Below are 24,702 nucleotides of genomic sequence, written 5' to 3'. Positions count from 1 at the left end.
GTTATTTAGTTTCTCCAATGGCCATGAGAGACTTTAGCCCACCTGCCACGTCAAGGCCAAGTGGGTCCTATGCTAACCTTTCACCTTGCTTCCTTAAGCTTCTGGCAAGGGCCCTGCTCAATAAGCTTACATGCTAGAGAGAGTGGGGTAAAGTGACACAAAAGGTAAGGATAATATTAGACTAATGACAGTTGCAAGAGAGGAATCAGTCAGGAGCTATTAACAGTTTAATTGATACGCTTTAATGAAGAAGTGGGTTTTTAAGTAAATTTGGTTTTATTGGTTTTATCACATTACATTTTTTATGCGGTCAACAGTTTAATATAGCGAATGAGACTCGCAGGTCTCCTATCTGTTGGTTTGTAGTGCGCTGGGTGTATTAGATATGGAGTGGACTCGCAGGTCCAAACGTGATCGTGTTTCTGACTAATTTGTCAGCTCCCAATTCGAGATGGGTTTGTGAACCGCACATAACGTTGATAACATAACATTCAAAGATACACATACTTGCGCACCAAGGGATACTAAGTACCAAAATGCAAGAACTTAACTACAAAATCTTGACCTGCTGGTACAGGACCCCGTCCAAATTAAGAACCATGGGGTTGACATCTGATGGTACATGCTGGTGATGCAAACCCGCAGAGGGAACGGACCTGCATGTTTGGTGGACATGCCCTCAGATCACAGGCTACTGGCAACAGATCCACGACAAACTCGCGGAAATCCTAGACGAAGACATTCCCATGGAACCCTTGCCTATGCTGCTTAACCACACACAGATGCCTGTACCACGCTACAAGAAATCTCTAATTAGGTACTTCCTCAATGCTGCCAAAAGCCTGATCCCCGCCAGATGGAAATCGACGGACATCCGATGGATAGACAAAGTGGCTGAAACATACACGATGGAGACCCTCACGGCTGAGCTACGGGGGACACAGGAGCGCTGCACCCGCCTGTGGACCCCTTGGATCATCTACATGGCCGACCGGGGGCGGGGCTCGCCGGCGCGGGCTCACCAGGGGCCGGGGAGAGGAGCTGAGGACGGATAATGGGAGCCCGCGGGACACTGGGACGCAGGACCCCCCCCCTCCCTTTCCCCCCCGACCAGCTCCCCTACGCAGAAGAGGTGTGGACAACCTGCAGACGGCCACTCTAGCCTCGCACTAGCACCCAAAGGGACCTGACCGACTTCCTCAACCAAAAGGATTAGGAACAAACGACAAGGGCCCCCACTTCCCTAAGACTGACCCCACATGACTTGTGCATGAACACTAAAGGGACTGATAGAGCCACACATACAACACAGCCGGCCCAGGCACCATAGGCTGTCTCAAACTGGAGGGAGACGGGGCAGGGAGAGACGCACACGCTGCAAACTGCTAGACGACCGGACCGAAGGGTGTACACCCCACACAAACCACCCCCACAGGACGGGACGGGGCCCTCTGGGAAAACCAGACAGACTCCAGAAGAGACCATAAGGTACCTCCATAGTACCAAATAGATCACCCAGGGGGGTGGCCAGCACATAGACCCCTCTTCCCCGACCAGGAACTGGGTGATGCCAGCAGCCTATGGGCGACACTAACCACCCTTGACAGTACATGGTCACTACATCACCCAATCCCACGATAACGACGATGAGACATAACTGACCCCGACTAACTAGGGTTTGTCAAATCAGCCACCTTGAACAAGAGTGCCGCCCGACGACGGATAGTGGCATCGAAACGCGAAGGCAACAACCTAACAGTAAGATACCACCTACTCACCTGGCTGGCAATGTCAGGACCTTAGGGGAGGGTCACTCCACAAGGCAACCCCCTCTATTCCCACTAGAGGACAGGGCACGACCCACCCCTAGCACCGAGGAACCTCGACCTAATCGCACTGCAAGCTATTCTCCCAGTCTACCAATACACTACACACAACCCTCTTCGCCCAAAATTCGAGACCATGGGACGGAGGGAGGGGAACGGGAGAAATGCACCCTTAACAGACATTTTGAGGCTGGCACCACCAACCCCTACGGACCCAAATACAAGCGGAGCCCCATCAGTAGCCCCGTAGTACACCAGAGAGAGAGCGATACGGGTAGGGTACGCTAGAACAGAAGGGGAGCCCCCCAATAGTTCCCACGTGTTGGCTAGTTAGCACTCCAGACGAGGTCATTAGTGAAACATTGTTACATTGAAAAATGTTTGTTGGTTGCACTGTTACCTACTGACGAAAAACAAAACTAAATAAAGAATGTAAAAAAAAAAAAACCATAACATTCGTACATAAATGTAACAAGTATTGAGAACCCCTTATTCCCGTTATCTTCCCCCTTCGCTCTTGTTGGCAATTCTTGGGTATCGTTGACATCTTCGTGGTTCGTTGAGTAGTCCTTGAGCTATCTGGCTCTTGATGTAGTGTGTTCAATTGGATGTTTTGTGTGAGTGGTGGTTGTCATAGCATCCTGTGAGGTTTTGCCTCTAGTAGGTGTGTGTATATGACACTCTGTGAGGTGTGTGTACATTGGGGAGACGTGTGGGTGTTTAGGTGTCGTATGTCTATGTCGGAGCTAGGACCATTCGGGAGGGGTGAGTGTGTTGGTTATGTTGGTTAGGTAAACTGGTGTGCCTTCCCTTGATTATCCGCCTGGTCTCATTCCCATCCTGTCAACAGATTGAGAAATATGCCCCCTCAAGTCGGTTATAGTTATCAGATGCAGGCCAATTTTAGTTTCTTGGGGCTTTATAGTACTGTTCGTGTCATGTTTCCCTGTGATGCCTGTGAGTTATGTTAGTGTCTTCTCCAGTGCATTGCCGGCCCCAACCCATCCCCGCCCCCCTCCCCGTGTGAGCACCCACATCCTCGTCTTCAATGCCTCTTTGTGTCTGGTTAGTCATGTCTTGCTTGTCTGTTATGAGTCAGTTGTGTTGGAGGGTGAGACGGGCAGTATCAGTGTGAGGGGCGGGGTGGGAGAGTCGGTCGAGGTCGTGTATGATGTCAGGGTGGTGAGGTAAGTGAGGGAGGGGCGGGCAGGAGCAGTGTCCACCACGCCCCCCAGCTCTGTCCGCGATGTACATTATCGCCATCTCTCCAAGAATTTTGTGGTATTGCCCAGCATGAATCTCCTCTGCGTATCTGATGTCTTCCACCCTGGCGAGCCACTGTTCCACCGAGGGTGTTTTGTTTGTTTCCAGTATATGGGGATCAGTGCCTTGGCTGCATCGAGGAGGTGTTGCAGGATTGACTTTTTGTATTGTGAGATTGGTTCCTGTGTGGAGTGTAGCAGTGCCCTTTCCAAGGTGAGCGGAGACGAGTCGCCTAGGATGTCTTTGATGCGGGTCGAGATCGTATTCCAATATGGTTGGATGAGGGAGCAGTCCCACCAGATGTGTTTCATGGTTCTGGTCTCAGTTTCGCATCTCCAGCACGTCGCCGGTGTTGACGGGTATATTTTATGCACCAGTTCTGGTGTCCTGCACCAGAGTGTCACTAATTTATAGTTCATCCCTTGGTAGTATGAGCTGATTGAGGATTTATGTTGTAGGGTCAGTATTTTGTCCCATTGTGTGTCCGTGAAGTGTTTGTCCGCGATTAGTTCCCATTTGCGCTTAAACATGCGCGTCTCAGGGTGATTCTCCTCCAATATGTATCGGTACAATGTGGAGATCGGTTTTGTGATATCTGTCTTTCCATTAAATAGTTTCTCGAGCCAGGTGAGGGTCCTGTTTCAGTTGTGAGTATCAAAATATTTGCATAGCCGTTGGTGCTTCTCATGTGAGGAGGTTTATGGGTTTTATACCAGTAACATCCAATGCATGGTTGAGTGGGATGAAGTCCTTCCCCCAGAGGAAGTTCCAAACTTTAGTGGGGAGACCTCCCCCTATATGTGGGTTATCCATCAACGTGGTCATGGGGCTTGGTGTGGGAAGAAGTGGGTTGTTAATGATTTTTTGAAGGAGTGGAGACTGGGTGAGCATCTAACGGAGGCGGAAAGTAAGTTCCTCAGGAACTGAGCAGCCCTCGAGAGGTCTTGAAGACGACCAGTAGAGGTGGGAGTACGGACAGAAGATAGACGTAAAACAAAGCAAAGGTTTCTTTATTTGGTTACCTTATTGTTCAAATCTGGAAATAGTTAATTTTGTTATTCTTTATCATAATTAAGGGAGTTTGCATTTTATAGGCATATTACATAGGTATATACACTAATTGCACCTCTATTGCACAGTTTCCCCAGATTATTTCCACTGTATTCTTGCTAGTCATAAGTGATCTACATACTTATACTGTAAACTCATTTAGGAAACAGAGATTATGACTACCAAAGGTTATAATTTAGATTGCTGATGTACAATACATTATCTTGCTTATTGAGAGTTACACACATATTTGCACTTTACACTTTTGTACATCATTGTACTGTGACATTTCAATAGTCTTTATTATTTTGTTTTTGCAAAGGAGACTCCTTTTGTTGCTTCATAAGTTAAGGTTTTTCTTTTTGTGTAGGGAATGCAGTGTGTGTGTGTGTATATGTGTGTGTGTGTGTGTGTAATATGTAGTTTGTTTATGATGGTCATGCAGTGTGTATAAGAGGATGTAGAGGATGTAGTGTATGCAGAATATGTAGTATGTGATAGGGGATGCAGTGTGTATAGGGAATGTATTGTGTGTGTGTGTGCTGGGGATGTATTATATGTGTGTTATACATTCTGGGTTTTGCAGTGTGTGTTTATGCTGAGGAAGCAGTGTGTATAGGGAATGTATTGTGTGTACTGGGTATGTATTGTATATGTGTCAGAGATTCTTGGTTGCGCTGTGTGTGTTTATGCTGAGGATGCAGTGTGTATGATTCCTGTGATGCACATCATTCTAGCATCACAGGAATCATGCAAACTGATTGCATGAAACCTTTGGGTATTTAAACCTGTCTTACCCACTGCAAGCAAAGGAAATTTATTTTAATAGCGTGAGCAGGTGTTCTGTACTCATCAATACTTGAACAACTCAATGGGGGAGTTAGACTTTCCAAAATATCAGTGAGAATTGGAGTTGAATCTTGGGTGTGACAGGCACAGATGAAAATCACAAAAATGGCAATGCTTTAGTGGTTTTGGTGCCTCTTTCATACAAGAAAAGGTTCTAATATAGGAGTTAATGTGAGAAAATTCGACATAGTACTTTAAAATGTGGATGCTTACTCTTACTTTCTTTAAAACCAGTGTCTTGTCAGTAACACAAACTCTTTCCTAATGTAATACAGTTCTCATTATTCTTATTAATATTTTAATGTCGACACAATATGTTGCGCCTCTCCACATTTTATTCTCGTTTTTTTTCAGGAAGAGCAAAGCATTACTCTTTCTTGAACTTACAACCTAGGAGATTTTTCACATATATCACAAAAAATGCTGAGTGTGTGCTATGTACTTAATGTAATAATGCAAAGTTCTAACTGGTAGATTTAAAAGCGTGCTGTACTGCTGACGCTATCAATAAACTGCCTGCAGACAAGAGTGAGGACAAATCATACCTATCTAATAAAGTGCACATAACACAACAGGCACAATGCTTTTCTATAAAATGCCATTTATATGTTAGTATTACTCTATGTTGCATTGACAATGCTTATTTTATTTCAATACGTTCTCTGTAATTTACTACAAACATTTGGTTTTATTATATTTCAGTGTTCGTTTTTATCCTGAACTTAGCATTTGTAGGGATGGCAACATCATCCTGTGCAAATGTTGTATCTGGTGCCGGCACGCTCAGCATCCTGGCGCCTGACAACCAAGGGTGGCATGATCTGTCCCTCCATGCCTTGCCTTCCCGTCCTAACATTCGTACCCCTCCGGTGAGTAGTATTAATTTTGGCGGCAAATTTCTATTTAGTTTTAGTCATAGTCTTTTTACTAAAAAGCCATGTTAGTTTTAGCCGTGTCTTAGTCCTCTGAATTGTTTTAATTTTAGTCCAGTTTTAGTCGACTAAATCTAAACAATTTTAGTCGATTAAAATTGTTAGTTGACAAAATTAACACTGCCGGTGAGGAATAATGAAATCACCCAAGGAGCATTGGATTACAATGGGCTCTTGATTTTTTTTTCTTTTCCTTTCCTTTCCTTCTTTCTTTGCTTTTGATTTGCTACCTGCAGCATCTAGTTTTCACATATACAGAGAAGTACTTTCCATTTGTTACCAATCAGGTTCTATAAGTGATATCTGTCAGATATGACATCTCTAAACAAGCAAAGCTAACAAATTTATATTGAAATAACAATAGATACCTTAAACCAAATGTTAACATTCTCACTACTTGCTTTAGCTCTAGATTTACCAAACCAACCTTAGAGATCTATATTTTATGATAGAATTTTTTTGATTGCTCTTTCTCATTCTCATTTTATCTCACTGACGTGGGAGTTTGTAGTAGAATGTACATACTGTTACAATTATTGGGAAAGCCAAAGTGTTGAAAATGTGCCAATGTATAGTAAAGAGAGAGAGAGAGAGACACAGAGAGAGAGAGAGAGTGTGTATAATGCATCTGTAGGTGAGCTGAACTTTGGTAAGCTGCAAAGTAAAAGGGTAATGTCAGGATCCTATCCTGATAACCTAAATTATGTTTTTTTTTTAATTCTGTTTCATTACAACAAGTTCCAATATCCCACCACTAGTGGCCTCCCTAACCACTAGGACTGATCTTCCTTCACTCCTACCTCACCTGCCTGGACTGATTACTTATCCTACAAAATGTAAATGCCTTTACATTGAAGTTGATGGTCTACCTGAAAGACTTCTGTTCCTGGCTCCTACAATCTTGCCTACTTTGTTACCAGCCTATTGAATACCAAAATGATCTACACTACTAATCTACTTTACCTTACCAAGCTGCTTTATACCTACCTGATCTACACTACTAATCTACGTTACCTTGCCAAGCTGCTTGATACCAACCTGATCTACACTACTAATTTACTTTACCTTGCCAAGCTGCTTGATACCAACCTGAGGTAACCAAGAGGGGGGGGGGGGGGGGGGGGGTTCTGTTTAAGCCTTTATTAGAGTATATTAAAAGTTAGCAACTAGTTTCCCAGTAGGTAGTGAAGCCTAAAAGGTGGGTAAATTAAGTATAGTTACCATATTTGGTTCGTATAGCAACAGGTATATCCAGGATACAAATACCTGGGTAGGTAGTGAGAGGGGAGGAGGGGGGGGGGGGGGAAACAATGCAGGAAGGGGAGAGAGAGGACAAAGGGGAGGGTATCAATATACCAAAATATAGAGAGGTGCCTGGTAGCGGTAGGGGTAGCTCAGGGAGTCACTATATAAGGGGCCCAGTGGTGCACATAAACTGAAAGAGTATGGAGCATATGTATGTAGGGAAATACACTTGGTATTCCCTAGTATTCCTGCATGTAACTTGTGCAGGTATATTGCTCTGGTATCAGGGACCGGCTAGTGTTACAGAGCCGTAACCCTTTGTTCACATAGGTGCCGCACCACAGTCCTCGAATTGCCCTGGACTAACTGTCAAAGCTCACAACAGTGAGACAGAAATTAAACTGCTACTTCAAGGCAGCCTCAACCTTTCCCTATCTCCCCATACAGATATCAACCCCAAAATCCTAGATAGGGGTATTCCCCATCCCCTTGGCAAATAGTTGCACGAACACAAAAGGAAAAAATAACTTAAATTAACAAGCCACCAAAACGAAAAAGGTAAGTAAATCAAAGCGGGAAACTGAAAATAAATTGCATCGGCTCAAAATTAGCTCGACGCGCGTTTCGGCGTTTAAATGCGCCTTTGTCAAGAGCTGAGCAGAGACTGAGCTGATTGCCGTTTATATAGGGTGAACGGACCTCCCATTACGGGACAGCCACCAATCTGCGTGCAGAGGCTGTTCCCGGAGACCACGAGGGACCCGCGGGCTCCTCCCACCTATTGCCGTCCAATCCGAGGCGAAGGGGAGTGGTCACCCTTTGTGTGCCACTTCTGAGAGAACTTAACCCATTGTGAGTGGATCGTGAGAGCCTCAGTTTACATATTGTATGGGGAAACTGGTGTATGTAAATAAACTATCAGTGTAGTTGTGCTGATCTCCCCAGACAAGATATAGATCTAAAAATATGTATGGTAGGCTAAAATGTCGAAAGTAGAATCTTATTTCTTTTTTCATGTAAAACTCCTTTTTCCTCAAACAACGGGTTATTAATACCTGTAGCGGGTTAACGGGTTATTAATATCCGTACATATCGTTCCATCATTCAAAGATACCTTGTAATAGTCTATACGACAAGTCTGACAGACCGAGAGAGGGGGAGATATATACAACATATTGAAATTTGGATTAATAGCCTAGTGTCTTAGCAGTGAAGAATTGTGTGAACATTGTATTCCCTAATAGTAAATAAATATGTTTTTATATTTTATTCGATTTTGTTGCAGTTTTATTTTATTTATTTTTATTTATTAATTTCATACTATTATTTTTATTTTATATACACATATATTTGTGGACTCTCAAAAATAGAAGGAATTCTCAAGCTGTGGGAATAGGGAGCCCAGGGGCAAAAATCAGTCATCAGTACTGAACAAAGAAGAGGAGGGAAAAAGGGGGGGGGGGGGGTAAAGTGTTTTATGTGTACATAGATTCACACAAATACTCTATATATTCATTCATTAGATGGGTATGCTGCAATACATAGAGAGAAGAACAAAGTTAACAGTTAGAGATGGAGGGGTATTAGATGCCAGGTAAAGTGTGTGCAGTTAATGCATAAGGCTCGTTTAGATAGCAGGGGGACATGTATTATATAATGTATTATATTGGGGCTATCATTCAGATGAAAGGGGAGAATGAAAAGCCCTCATTGAGACCCTTCGGATTGAGGGTCTTCAATTTGTGGATCCACCTGCATTCCTTTTGACGCAGGATTTTGTCAAAATCCCCCCGTCTCTGATCTCGTTTAACCAGTTCTAGCCCGTTCTACTAATTTAACCAGTTCTACTAATTTACTTTACCTTGCCAAGCTGCTTTATACTTACCTGATCTACACTACTAATCTACTTTACCTTGCCAAGCTGCTTTATACTTACCTGATCTACACTACTAATCTACTTTACCTTACCAAGCTGCTTTATACCTACCTGATCTACACTACTAATCTACTTTACCTTACCAAGCTGCTTGATACCAACCTGATCTACACTTCTAATCTACTTTACCTTGCCAAGCTGCTTTATACCTACCTGATCTACACTACTAATCTACTTTACCTTACCAAGCTGCTTGATACCAACCTGATCTACACTACTAATTTACTTTACCTTGCCAAGCTGCTTGATACCAACCTGATCTACACTACTAATTTACTTTACCTTGCCAAGCTGCTTGATACCAACCTGATCTACACTACTAATTTACTTTACCTTGCCAAACTGCTTGATACCAACCTGATCTACACTACTAATTTACTTTACCTTGCCAAGCTGCTTGATACCAACCTGATCTACACTACTAATCTACTTTACCTTACCAAGCTGCTTTATACCTACCTGATCTACACTACTAATTTACTTTACTTTGCCAAGCTGCTTGATACCAACCTGATCTACACTACTAATCTACTTTACCTTACCAAGCTGCTTGATACCAACCTGATCTACACTACTAATTTACTTTACCTTGCCAAGCTGCTTGATACCAACCTGATCTACACTACTAATTTACTTTACCTTGCCAAGCTGCTTGATACCTACCTGATCTACACTACTAATTTACTTTACCTTGCCAAGCTGCTTGATACCAACCTGATCTACACTACTAATTTACTTTACCTTGCCAAACTGCTTGATACCAACCTGATCTACACTACTAATTTACTTTACCTTGCCAAGCTGCTTGATACCTACCTGATCTACACTACTAATCTACTTTACCTTACCAAGCTGCTTTATACCTACCTGATCTACACTACTAATTTACTTTACTTTGCCAAGCTGCTTGATACCAACCTGATCTACACTACTAATCTACTTTACCTTACCAAGCTGCTTGATACCAACCTGATCTACACTACTAATTTACTTTACCTTGCCAAGCTGCTTGATACCAACCTGATCTACACTACTAATTTACTTTACCTTGCCAAGCTGCTTGATACCTACCTGATCTACACTACTAATCTACTTTACCTTGCCAAACTGCTTGATACCAACCTGATCTACACTACTAATTTACTTTACCTTGCCAAGCTGCTTGATACCTACCTGATCTACACTACTAATCTACTTTACCTTGCCAAACTGCTTGATACCAACCTGATCTACACTACTAATTTACTTTACCTTGCCAAGCTGCTTGATACCTACCTGATCTACACTACTAATCTACTTTACCTTGCCAAACTGCTTGATACCTACCTGATCTACACTACTAATCTACTTTACCTTACCAAGCTGCTTTATACCTACCTGATCTACACTACTAATTTACTTTACTTTGCCAAGCTGCTTGATACCAACCTGATCTACACTACTAATCTACTTTACCTTACCAAGCTGCTCTATACCAACCTGATCTACACTACTAATTTACTTTACCTTGCCAAGCTGCTTGATACCAACCTGATCTACACTACTAATTTACTTTACCTTGCCAAGCTGCTTGATACCAACCTGATCTACACTACTAATTTACTTTACCTTGCCAAACTGCTTGATACCAACCTGATCTACACTACTAATTTACTTTACTTTGCCAAGCTGCTTGATACCAACCTGATCTACACTACTAATCTACTTTACTTTGCCAAGCTGCTTGATACCAACCTGATCTACACTACTAATCTACTTTACCTTACCAAGCTGCTCTATACCAACCTGATCTACACTACTAATTTACTTTACCTTGCCAAGCTGCTTGATACCAACCTGATCTACACTACTAATTTACTTTACCTTGCCAAGCTGCTTGATACCAACCTGATCTACACTACTAATTTACTTTACCTTGCCAAACTGCTTGATACCAACCTGATCTACACTACTAATTTACTTTACCTTGCCAAGCTGCTTGATACCTACCTGATCTACACTACTAATCTACTTTACCTTGCCAAACTGCTTGATACCAACCTGATCTACACTACTAATTTACTTTACCTTGCCAAGCTGCTTGATACCTACCTGATCTACACTACTAATCTACTTTACCTTACCAAGCTGCTTGATACCAACCTGATCTACACTTCTAATCTACTTTACTTTGCCAAGCTGCTTGATACCTACCTGATCTACGTTATCAACCAACCTGTTTTATGTTGCCAACCTACTTGAGTCCAACCTGATATACACTACCAATTTGCTCGATATCACCTACCTGCATCATACCAACCTGAACTATGTTACTAACCATTAGTAAGGTGCTACTTACCTGAATTATCAGTGCTCCTTCTAAACAAGGGCGCTGATTCCCTAAACGTCTATTTTACTTGCAATTCTGAAACCTTACTGTTCTGTTTTACTTATCTCTCTAAATATCCTATACTTTCATCTATAGGATTTCATACTATCCACTTATATTTTGGTAATAACCTGTCTGGAGCATATTGCCTAACTCTCCATTTTATTATCACTCATTATACTTGCCTATAATTTCACTTATAGGTTCTCCTATCTATTGCCTATAATTCTGTTTATAGGTTCACTTTCTATCTATTTCCTATAATTTCATTCATAGGTTTTCCTTATACTATTGCCAAAAAAATCGTTTATAGGTTCTCCTATTCTCCTTTTGCCTATAATCTCATTTATAGGATTTCCTGCTACTTTACTACGTCTAAATCTACCAATACGTTAACCCTGGACAACTCTTATCTGACCTGCGTAAGACCATGACAGTTAAAGGTCAGGGATATTCCTCACTTGTGTAACTCCATAATGCTAGTATTAGAAGCAAATTAACTTAATGCAACCATAGTCACTGTGTCTTCACATTAACAGTAAGATTTTTACAGATTCATTCAAACCAACTAAAATATGTTTTGCATTATCAGGCAAGTGCTGCCATCTACTGTTTTCATACTGAATTTCACGCAGTGTGCAATATAAATGTGGGTACTAGCTAGCACTAATAAGATAGATAGATAGAGAGCGCGAGAGGTGGAACATTATACAGAGACATACAGTACTGTATTTGGATCTTTGTATTGCAGCTCTGTAATCCATCACAGTAATCCTGGTTGTGTGGGATAGTTATGGATATCTCTTTATTGTGCCAGCTTATGAATATCTCTTTATTGTGCCAGCTCTATAGGTTATTTCTCTGGTAGTTTATAAGTATATTTGTGTTGTGCATGGCTCAGTTCATTGTATACGTATTTCTGTATTATGCTCGGCTCTCTTGGTATTGTATGATGATGTCTGTACTGTAAAGGGAGGTTTAAGATTTTGGGAAAGGAGTTTGACGCCTATCATATAAAAACTTCACCAGCCACCACTCCCAATAGTATTAAAACAAGGCATATTTTGTCAAGATTCTATAGGAGCTATATTTTTTTTTTGTTTTGTTTTGTTTTGTCAAATCATTTTGACAAAACTCCGTGCTGTCCACAGCAGCCAGATATTGTTCAATGTCTAGTCATCTTGGAAAAGCTGTAGATGCCTTAATTAATTCCCCATGGTTTAATTTTCCAAATTATAACTATGACACGTATTGTAAGTACATCATATTTTCTACTGATAGATAGATAGATAGATAGATAGATAGATAGAAATTTAGATAAATAGGTAGGTAGATAGATGACATTATATAATTTGTAGGTTGTTGAAATGAAGAAAGAGCAGTCAGAGGTCAACCAGCAGGAAAGAAAAGGCTGTGAAGGAGTGAAATGGAAGAATAGCTTCCCTGTACCCTCTTCATTTCAGGAGAGTGGTGATTAGTATAACTGAGCTGAATATTTTATGAAGACAAACACACACAACCAAAACATTTATTCATATTCTGGAGTCTTAAAACGTGTATTTAGTTCATTAGGTCCCCCTATTCTGTTAAATTAAGAGAGAAAACATTGGTTGATGGGGTACATGCACAGCAACTTCATCATTGCAACTGCACTAGTTTTTTTTTATAGAGAACCATTGAATCCAATATGAGTGATAAAAAGCACCCTCCTGGCTGTTTGTTTAATTATCAGGAGAGTGCAAGCTAGCAGTAGACTTGAAGAATTGTTTAGTACCGAACTGCAATTTGGCTGTTTTACAGGCTGATTGGAAGATATTTGGGGAACTGACTGGTGGAAGTCTGAACATGTTCGGTTTTGTTCTTGATTGAGAGTGCTGTTCCTGGCACTAGAAAAAAAGGGGCATGTGAAGGTGAAGAGGTTTTTCGGGTGGGGGTAAATAAGCAGCTTAGTTTCCCATGATGGACTACCCAATCATGTGGGTCGAAACATCTGCTCAGTTGAGATCAAGCAACACAAAAGATGATTGATAGTTAGGGTACATCCACTAAATGTTGATTTTTTTTAACAGAATAAGTGACAACTCACCAGTGGGGGAGCTATATAACAACTATAATGCCACATATGATTCTTCTATACACTCTGACTTCAGCTACTGAGGGAGACACACCAGCAGTGGTCTGTGTGATTATCCTGGAAGAGTCTGTGTGGGAGTAGTAGATAGCCTGAGTGGCTAGTAGATAGTCCATCATAGCTCAAATCTCGCTTTAAAGTTTTCCCTCCAACTCTGGTTTCCTGAACACACCGGGCTTAGTATATGCTGCGGTGCAGCAGCCATTTTAGGTTCACCACGTGGTTGTGGGGGAAATGAGACCCAGAGACTTGCTGTTATGGGGAAGTAGCTTACCCCAGCGGGGACCGGTATATTTCCCCCAGTCCAGAGGGTGGGTGGCGGGGCTGAGTAGACGTTGCTGTGAGCCAGTCGGGAGGGCGACTGCCTCTTACAACTAACAAGTCGTCAGACTCTAGAGGCTGCAAGTCCGAATTATGGGGTTCCGTGCTAGATCGGTGCACACCAGTGCCAGCAAATGATTCCCTGGCTGTTAATCGCTTTGCAATGCGTTTCTGTCAGCTTCCAGGGTAAGTTCTGCACTTAGAAACAGTTTAATGGTTCAAGGTTACCGGAGCTGTTAGTAAACATATCTGTCCATCTTAAGATTCAGGCCCCTCCCCCTTTCTTATTTTTAATTTCTTGTTTCATTTTCACACTAAGCCTCATTCTTTTCTATTTGTTTCTTTTAGATTTATTACCCACATTACTTGAATGTTGAATGTTGGTAAAAAGATTAAAATAGTTTCTTAGAACCAGGTCCAGACAAGTGTCCTTTCTAATTGGTGCTTGTACAAGTTGTGAAATGAAGGTGTTATTTAAAAAGTTTAAAAACCTAATTCCCTTTGCTGAACTACTGTCCCAATTTATGTCCTGGTAATTCACATCTATAATAGTTAACATGTTACCCAGATTCCTAGCTTTCTCGATTTTCTCAAACAGCAGTTCTTCCTAATCAATATTAACATTAAATGGTTTATAACATTTCCTAACCAATAATCAAATTTTCTTCTTCTTCTTTTACACCAAGCCGATATCTACCCATAAAGCTTTCACATTTTACTCAATACATTCCACTTGCTTGAGATTAGACTTTAACTCATGGTTGACATACAGACATACCATACCACCTTTCCTGTTTATTATATATTTCCTAAATAGTGTGTAACCATTTAAGTTAACTGCCCACTCATGGGTCTCATCCCACCATGTTTATTAAGCCTATTATGTCATATGGCTTAGCTACGTTATTGCATTTAGTTCCTAAATTTTGTTATTTAGGCTCCTTACATTAGTAAAGATACATTTAATATTATCATGAGTCACTTGTATTTTATGTAAATTTGTATTACTTTTACATACCTCCTCTCTTTTGATCTTACCCCGCCCCATCTTCAACCTCCTTGTACTGGGCTAAAGCCCATCTCCATTCTCTCCTATCTCCATTTTGTAGATTACTATGTCCCGTCTTCCCCTACCACTAGTTTAAAATCTCTTCCAACCTTCTAGCCATCCTGTCCCCCAGCATTGCAGACCCTCTCCCATTTTACTGCAATCCATCACGGCTATAAAGATTGCACCCAAGTGCAAAATCGGCCCATTGCTCTAAAAACCCCAAACCCTTCTCTCTGCCCCCCATACTTCAGCTATGCATTGACCTCTCTAATCTCCTGCTTACTCTCTACTGTAGTGCATGGCACAGGTAATATCTCAAAGAATACCTTGGAGGTCATTTTCTTAAGTTTGATACCCAAGTCCCTGAAATCATTCTTTAGGACCTTCCATCTTCCTCTAACTTTGTGATTGGTACCAACATGGACCATGACCACTGGGTCATCCCAAGCCCCTCCCACTAATCCATCCACACTGTCAGCAACATGCTGGACCCGAGCACCCGGCAGACAGCAAATTGTTCTGTTGATAATAGAGTTTCCTACCACCACAACCTGTGTAGCCTTCCTTACATTCTCATCCTCACCTGTACTAGAGTATCTGTTCCCTCAGCAGTTAGAAGGAACAGCTTCCTCTAGTACAGCTACTCCTCAATTGATGCTCCCAATATCATCAGTCAAACAGCCAAATCTTCTAGGTTGCACAAAGTCAGGACAAGCTAGCACGTTCCTCTTCCCTCCCACCCACTACCTCGCCCAGTTTTTTTTGTTTGTGAAAAGAAAATCCTTTTGTATTTTTATTTTCTGAGTGTGCTCAGTCCAATGTGTGTTGGGCAATTGTGCCAGCACTATACAGCGTTTCTTAAAGCTAAACAAAATAATATTGTGGTACTAAAAAACAGTAAGCTCCAACCCATTCTGGAATACAAACAACTATTTTTGCTGAACAAAGTTATGTTACTTTACACAATGCACAATCATTCATATCACAAAATTTATTGTAATAAGAATAACAAACTCACCATCATCAATGTCACATACAAATCCCAAGACAAATTTGAGGGATGGTAGGGTTAGAGGAAAGATTTGTGTTCACAATCCACAATCAGCAGTAATGCTATGACCTCTGACAGTTTGAAACACTCGGCCATGAGGACTGCTGACACCTCTAAGTGCTAGGACTAGGAGGGGGGGGGGGGCAAACGGGTAATAAAACATCAATCTAATTGCCCCCCCCAAAACAAGGACAGAAAGTAACTGTAGCGCGTGTGTTAAAAAATTATAAGCTTAGAGTCATGTCTACAAATGCTCACAGTTTAGGGAATAAGATCCATGAACTTGCGGCAAATGAGAATGAAGATTTAGTGGCTGTTACTGAGACATGGTATAATGAGAAAAATGACTGGGATATAGCAATACCAGGGTACTCTTTATATAGAAAATACAGGGAATGCAAGAAAGGGGGAGGGGTGGCCCTGTATGTGATGGATAGCATAAAATCTAGCCTAATAAAAGTTAGTGAGGCGAACATAGAGTCCGTTTGGGTTACGTCAGAATTTGGTAATCACACAGTAACTCGTGTAGGTGTGATTTACAGGCCCCCTGGACAAATAGAAGAGTTAGATAATCTACTAGTTGAGGAAATAGCTAAAATGACAATGAAGGGGGAAATCATCATCATGCATGACTTTAATCTTCTGGATGAGAACTGGAAAACCAAAACAGCTGCTTGTGCCAGGAGCACACATATTCTAAACTCCCTACTGGGATTGTCTCTAAAACAAGTTGTTGAGAAACCAACTCGTAAAGAGGCCATACTAGATTTAGTGTTAACAAATTAAGATTTAGTATCAGATATTACTGTATGGGAAAGTTTAAGATCTAGTGATCACCAGTCAGTGTGGTTTAAAGGATCACTATAGTGTCAGGAAAACAAAGCGGTTTTCCTGACACTATAGTGCCCTAAGGGTGCCCCCACCCTCAGGGCCCCCCTCCCTTGGCACTGAAGGGGTTAAATCCCCTTCAGCTACTTACCTTAATCCAACGCCGGGCTCCCTCGGCGCTGGTGACCTCTCCTCCTCCGCCGACGTCAGCTCCCAAGTGGAGCGGAATGCACATGCGCGGCAAGTGCCTTGTGCGCATTCAAACAGTCCATATGAAAGCATTTCTCAATTTCCTATGGACATTCTGATGCACCTCTAGTGGTAGTCAGGAAGACAGTCACTAGAGGTTGGATTAACCCTGCTATGTGAAGGGTTAAAACCTGAGGGACCTGGCACCCAGACCTCTTCATTGAGCTGAAGTGGTGTGGGTGACTATAGTGTCCCTTTAATATAAGAAAAGTGACTGAGTCACACACAACAAAAACAAAAGTTTTAGATTTTAGAAAAACAGACTTTTCTAAAATTAGAATATGCATAAAGGAGTCCTTATCAGACTGGAACAGTTTAAATGGAGTCCAGGAGAAATGGGATTATTGAAAAGTTGCACTACTGAAAGCAACAGAAAATTCCATTAGGCTTGTCAGGAAGAGCAGACAAATTAAGAAACTCTGCAGAAGTGGCCAAAATAGTAAAAAACTAAAAGTTAGCAATTAGTAATTATTAAAAAAAAAACAGCATGAGGAAGACAGTCAGATCTATAAGATTAAAGGACCACTGTAGGCACCCAGACCACTTCAGCTCAGTGCCAGGTCCATCTAGGGTTTACCCTGCAGCTGTAAACATAGCAGTTTCAGAGAAACTGCTATGTTTACACTAGGGTTAATCCAGCCTCTAGTGGCTGTCTCATTGACAGCCGCTAGAGGTGCTTTCGCGCTTCTCACTGTGATTTTCACAGTGAGAAGATGCTTGCGTCCATAGGAAAGCATTGAGAAATGCTTTCCTATGGACTGATTGAATGCGCGGGCAGCTCTTGCTGTGCATGCGCATTTGTCGGAAGAGGGAGGAGAGTCCACAGCGCCGAGGGAGCTGAAGAAAGGTAAGCGTTTAACCCCTTCCTCCCCCTAGAGCCCGGCGAGAGGGGGGGCATTAGGTTGGATGGGACCTATTAACATTATAGTGCCTGGAAAACGAGTTTGCTTTCCTGGCACTATAGTGGTCCTTTAAGCAGAAAGTAAGTCATAAGAGCCTCCAAATCACACACAGATGAGAAAATAGCACAGTCAGTAAAAAGGGGATAAAACAAAGAAATTAAATAGGCGTCGAGTGAAGTGTCAACTCTCTACTACTGGTATGAAGCAAAATCTGCAAAGATATCACAAGTCTGTAATACAGAGGGAAGAAACAGAACAAGAAAGTACTAGGGCAGACAGCAGGTCAACTGGTGGGTGCTGTATCGGATTTTGCACAGTTGTCCCAACCTACTACCTGCTCTACCACCTCCACTACTTATACCATCAACTGCAAGCAGAGCACGGGGGGTGGTGAGTACAATGCCAGTCGACAGAAGCAGTCAACAGTCAGATCCCTCATCATCTAGTAAATTAAAAAAAGAAGAGAGTTTATCTTGCCTAGATGCTACTGCCACTTACACCCACTTTTATTCACTGTTTTAAAAAGGTTTACTGATTTTTGAAATTTGTTTTTATTTCTAGTAAATGATTATTTCATTTACAGTGTGCTTCTGCTCTGCCTGGCTATGTCTTGCAGTGTTATTACATCTACTACAGTTGCAGATGTAGTTGGTAGAAGCTGATAGGACACTTTTCTTTTACACTGTGATATATATATATATTTTACTATTTATTGTCAGAGACAGTGGCGTACATACCCGATTGTTTAACCCCTTAAGGACCAAACTTCTGGAATAAAATGGAATCATGACGTGTCAGACATGTCATGTGTCCTTAAGGGGTTAATGTGCAATGTGCTTCTGTGCCTTGGAAATTGCAAGCTTTCCCCCTCAGTGGCTGCAAGTGAACGCTACGTACCCAGAGTGTGGAAGTAGTAGTGTTGCAGGTAGTGTACAACATCCATGAATATGACAATCAGTTCACAAAGCCTTTTTTCTTCAATTGTGTGCTGTACAAATGTCAAAGTACTGTGCACCACAGTGCATTGTGTGCTGTCCCATGTAGTCAAGGGGGTCACAGCTACATTATCTCCTCCATTACTGCAACCCATTTAGCAACCCATTTGACGATAGTGCCAATTGTCAAAAGAGGCAGGTTTGACAGAGACAGCTGGACTCCTCCTAATTTCATGGAAGTGTGCGTCATCTCAATTTTGAATATTCTGTTGTCATAACAGCACGCTATAAAAATCACCCACCTGATTGTCCAGAATTGTGGAGTGATCATAGGCCAGCATGCAGTTTATTCCATGACTGCACACTGGAATTAGTCCATGATGCCTGGGTATGGTGCTGGTAATGGAGGAGGTCCAACCTTAATGCAAACCATACTTGAACATTGCATGAGGATTGCTGGGCATATACTCCAAAGTGTAAGGGATAACCAACTCTTGAGGCAGTAGTAAGTAAAAAGAAGGCTTCCCACACACAATCTACGACAGGATGTCTGTACATGGTGAACTCCACTTTAAACATGCTGTAAAGTATTTTGAAGGGTAATACATAGTCTATCTTCCCACCACTCCCTTGACATTGACTCCCCACTGGTGCACGAAATTTAACTAAACTATAATATTTCAGTGTGTTTTTAAACCATGTTGGGGCATAACAGAAACTTTGAGGCACTATAATGCCACTTTGGGACAGGTCATTGGGACAGGTCATATGTTCCCTTTGGAAAAAAACAGATTGGTGGAATGGATACCCAGCCCACATTGTGTCACTAATATCCACCGTGCTGATGTCAGCAACACCAAGAAATGGTGGGTGTGTCATTTCAATAAGTATAAAATATGTTTTGTTTTAATTGTATAACCAGGGCCATTGAAAGGACGTTACAGATTTTGTTTTAATTGTATAACCAGGGCCATTAAAGGGACGTTGCAGATTTTTTTTGTAATTGTATAACCAGGACCATTGAAGGAAGGTCACAGGTCCGAGTGCACAGCCCTGGCAAACCAAGATCCAGACCACCTTCAGAACCTGTGAAGAATTTTTTTTCTGTGGAACAAAATTCCTATTTATGACTAACATTCTCACATAAATTATTTTAGGTGGATCCACCTTTTTCTAATGAAGGGCTATTGCCTAGTAACTTTAACTGTACCTGCAAATGTATACGGTTTCACTTTGAATTATGTCTCTACTACTTAGTATAGCAAGTATTTTGAGGTGTACATAGGAAGTTCTGGATGAAGGGTATTTCCATGATACTTGAAAGTATTGTAAATTGTTTTCTAAATCGTTTTGAAGAATTTTGTAGAATGTATAGAAAGCAGACTTAAGCAGCACTTCAAAGTAATATGTGTACAGGTTTTATTTTCATTTTTTCTTTTTTCCATCTGATAATTATTGCAGTCAATACCTGGATACTCTATGAAACTTTTTGCAAACTTATGAGGTACTTATATGTCAACATAGACATGTGTATTGTGTAAGATGTTACAGCTTGTATGAGGTACCTATATGAGTATCCCCTTGATTGAATTTTGCATGGGGACTGCAATTTAGGGCTCTATTAATCTTAAATCTTCTCTAGAAAGCACTTACATTTTAATTCGCTATATATTTCAATAAATTACATTTTTTTGCATTATTTTTGAGTGTATTATTATTTTTAAATATTTGATTATTTTGGAGGTTGCGGAGGGGTCACGTCAATACCAGCTTCTAGTAGAAAGTTGAGTGCCAACACATCAATGTATAATGAATAATCTGCAAGCACTTCAAGGATATCAACACGAAAATAAGTTCAAATATGGATTTTTTTAGACTATAGATTACAGCGTTATTTACTAAAGTGAAATATGTTGGGAACTCAAAGTCAATTCAAAGTGAATTTGTAGACTAACATATTTCTGTAAATGCTCACTCAAGCATGCAACTACAGTACCAAAACAGGGAAATCTTGCATCACCTATTTTTTTTCTCTTTCTTAGCATTACTTATGGAACCTCCAAAGTTCATATGGGTGGCAATTAAGAGGACAATGAAATTAACTGCTACAGAATAAATTAATTAAAGGACCACTATAGTGCCAGGAAAACATACTTGCGGGGCGGGGAGCTCTCCTCCTCCGATCCTCCTCCGCTCCGCCCATTCGGCTGAATGCGCACGCGCGGCAAGAGCTGCGCGCGCATTCAGCCGGTCTCATAGGAAAGCATTATCAATGCTTTCCTATGGACGCTTGCGTGCTCTCACTGTGATTTTCACAGTGAGAATCACGCAAGCGCCTCTAGCAGCTGTCAGTGAGACAGCCACTAGAGGATTTGGAGGCTGGATTAACCCATTTATAAACATAGCAGTTTCTCTGAAACTGCTATGTTTATAAAAAAATGGGTTAACCCTAGCTGGACCTGGCACCCAGACCACTGAAGGGGTCTGGGTGCCTATAGTGCTCCTTTAATGCAGCTTGAAATACATTTCTCCCAAAGGATGAGGTAGAAGAGGAGGTAATGTCCAGACGGTAAGGCCTGACAAAAGTGTTGGATGAAGACCAGGCTGTAGTGTGAGATTCTGATATTGGTATGTGTGTTTTTCTTTAAATTAATACATGTGTGTTACACTTGAAATATTAATCACTGACAGATGCATTGTTTGTCGATTTAAACATGGACATTCAGAGATTCCATGAACTTTGAATGTGTCTAAATCCCTTTCTGCTTGAACCCATAACATTCCTTGCAGAAATTACTTCTCTGGCCCCCTCCACTTGAACAGCAAATCTGATGTTAATTCAACTGCTTTGGCTACATCGTAAAACCATTCTGCTCTCCTGGTTTCAACTTCTGGCTTTTATTACGGATGCACCTCTTGGACGTCCCTTAACTACTCTGCATGATTACTTGGTAACAAACTTTGGACTTTGGAATTGAGTATTGGATTAACCCTTTATAAAACCTGTTTGATCAATCAGTAACAAACTTTGGGTTTTGACTTTCGCTTTGTGTACTTGGATTGCCCTTATATCTTACCGATTACCTGTTAACATCTACTGGTTTGTCCCTTCCACTTTGCTGTACAGATTTACCATTTACAACACCTGCTGGATATTTATGTTTTTGTATCCCTTATTAAAATTCATGTAATTGTATTTTCTGGAGTATTTTGTGGCACAATATGGCTAAACAAAAACCTGACATGCAGCTGTACAAATCTCATCGGTATAGGTACCGCCCAAAGATGCTAAAATGCCAAGACAGCACTGGTAGAATATAAATTCAGGGATAGATTTTCCTGCAACTTTATTTGCTTTCTGAATAGTAGAAGTGATCCATCTACAAAGAGTGGAGACTGAAGTCGACAACTTTTTGTGATATCCAGAGGGAATGATGAGTAGCCTGTTTTTTTTTTTACTTCTTTAGTTCATTCCAGATATATTTGCAATGCTCTTAACATATCAAGGTTATGCCACAAAACCTTTTTATCCAAAGATAGATCTGGGGAGAAGGAAGAATAATATCCTGATTAATGTGAAACTTAGAGATGACTTTAGGGAGAAATTCTGGAACAGGGCAAAGGACAGAAATGTCCATGACAGATTGGGTACATGGAGATTTAGATGATAATGCTTGAATTTCAGATGCTCTATGAGCAGAAAAAATGGCAATGGGAAAGACACATTTCAAAGTCAAATTCCACATTGAGGAGGAATACAAAAACCTTATAAAACCTGGAACAAAATCTGTTTTGGGTGGGTGGACAATGGTATCTCCACCCCTTTCTATATTTCATATAAAACAAATATTAGAAAGGTACATTTCACAGTATGTACCATTGGGTAATAAATATAGAAAAAACAAATGTGGCTCCGTGGGATAGTGAATCAAGAAATAAAAAATAAGAAAGGGGGAGGGCTGACTCTTAAGATGGCCGGACATGTTTGCTAGCAGCTCCGGCAAGCTTGAACCATTAAACTGTTTCCAAGTGCAGAACTTACCCTAGAAGCTGACAGAAATGCATTGCAAACCGATTAACAGCCAGGGAATCAGTTGCTGGCACTGGTGTGCACTGATCTAGCATGGAGCCCATAATCCGGACTTGCAGCCTGCAGAGTCTGAAGGCTTGTTAGTTGTGAGAGGTGGCCACTCTCCCGACTCGTTCACAGCACCTTCAACTCAGCCCCATCACTCCCCTTCTGGACTGGGGGGGTGGGTTAATAAATAAATAAGAAAAGGGCCTTCAAAGCCTTTAAATCGGACAAATAAGAGGCATCCTATAAAAGATATAAGGAAGCCAATAATGCAAAAAGGCGATTAGATTCGCTTAACTTCAAAATGAAAAAGCGATAGCCAAAGAGAGCAAAACCAACACAAGAAATTTTTTTTAAGTACATAGATTCTAAAAAACAAAAAATAAAAGTGCATGTACACTAAAAACTAGGATGGGGCTGTTAGTTATTGAAGACCAGGAAAAGGCAGAAATTTTAAATAACTTTTTCTCCTCCGTATATATTATGGCAATAGGTATGCAAATGATTGATGCAAAAAACTTGCAGAAAAAATAATAATTGGATAACTCAAGACAAGGTACTACAGCAACTAAAGATAACTAATATAAACGAAGCGCCAGGGCCTGACGGTATTCATCCACGAGTACTTAAGGAATTAAGTGTGGAAATAAGTGAACCTCTGTTTTTTTTTTGTAAATCTTTATTTTTCAGTGCAAATTTAAGGTAACAGACATTGTATTGGGTTGCCACAACAGCACATGTATAAAATATAGCAGTAGTCTGTGCATCTCGCAGTTGGAGCACGGGTGATCAGTGCACATTTTAATTATATGGGACTGGTTGGTTACATCGAGTTGGTTGCCTGTGTCTCAAGGGTGTGTGGTAGGCGTCATTGTGGTACATTGCACCAAAGGCGATTGGGTCTGATACAGGGATTACGCTGGTAAGCTCCCTTTCCCTTTTCGACTAAGAGGTGTATGGAGAGTTGAGTAGCAGTAAAAGGGCTAGGGGTTAAAATGTCGTCTATGAGTAGTGGAGTCGGGTTATAGAGCGTGGGTATCGGTGTCGTCGTGAGACTGAGCTCTTGGGGCTGTGGAGGGAGAATGTGTGTCAGAGATGTGAGATCGTTTGCGAATGTGTGCTCCAACGATGGCTATGTCCCTGGACCCCGGGGCATTAGGGGGAGGGGGAGCCAGAGCGGTGTGTTGCTTTGTTGTCTTAAGGTTACAAGGACATACAGTCCCTTATCGTGGATGGGGTAAGTGAACTTGGTATAGTGAGGGAAACATGTATCTTACTTAGTAAAACAGGACAATAATAATAGAAACAAAGAAAAAGAAAAGACAAAGTCCTGGTAGGGAACTTAAACGAAATGTCTATTGTATAGTCCTGGGTTCACGTCTCAGGTCCAGGATGCGGAGTGTCTGCTCCTAAATCGTTGGCAGGAAGCCCCAGCGTAGTCAGCAAGGCCGGTCCGTCTTCTGCGTTGGTGATTTTGTAGTGTTGGTCGTCTTTCGTTACCCATAGCGTTCTGGGGGTTGCCCACCTATAGACGAGGCCTGCTGTCTGTAGGGCAGCGGTCACTTGCTGCAAGCTCTTGCGCCATGTTAGTGTGTCCCTGCATAGGTCCTGGAAGAAGGTGATTTGTTGCGATTCGAAGTGGTATGGAGCTTTCCCTCTCATGGCAGTTATTAAGGCTATTTTATCCGTT

The sequence above is a fragment of the Pelobates fuscus genome, chromosome 2, assembly GCF_036172605.1.
Source record: "Pelobates fuscus isolate aPelFus1 chromosome 2, aPelFus1.pri, whole genome shotgun sequence".
Lineage (NCBI taxonomy): Eukaryota > Metazoa > Chordata > Amphibia > Anura > Pelobatidae > Pelobates > Pelobates fuscus.
The sequence above is the reverse complement of the archived record's forward strand: the minus strand, read 5'-3'. Positions refer to the sequence as shown.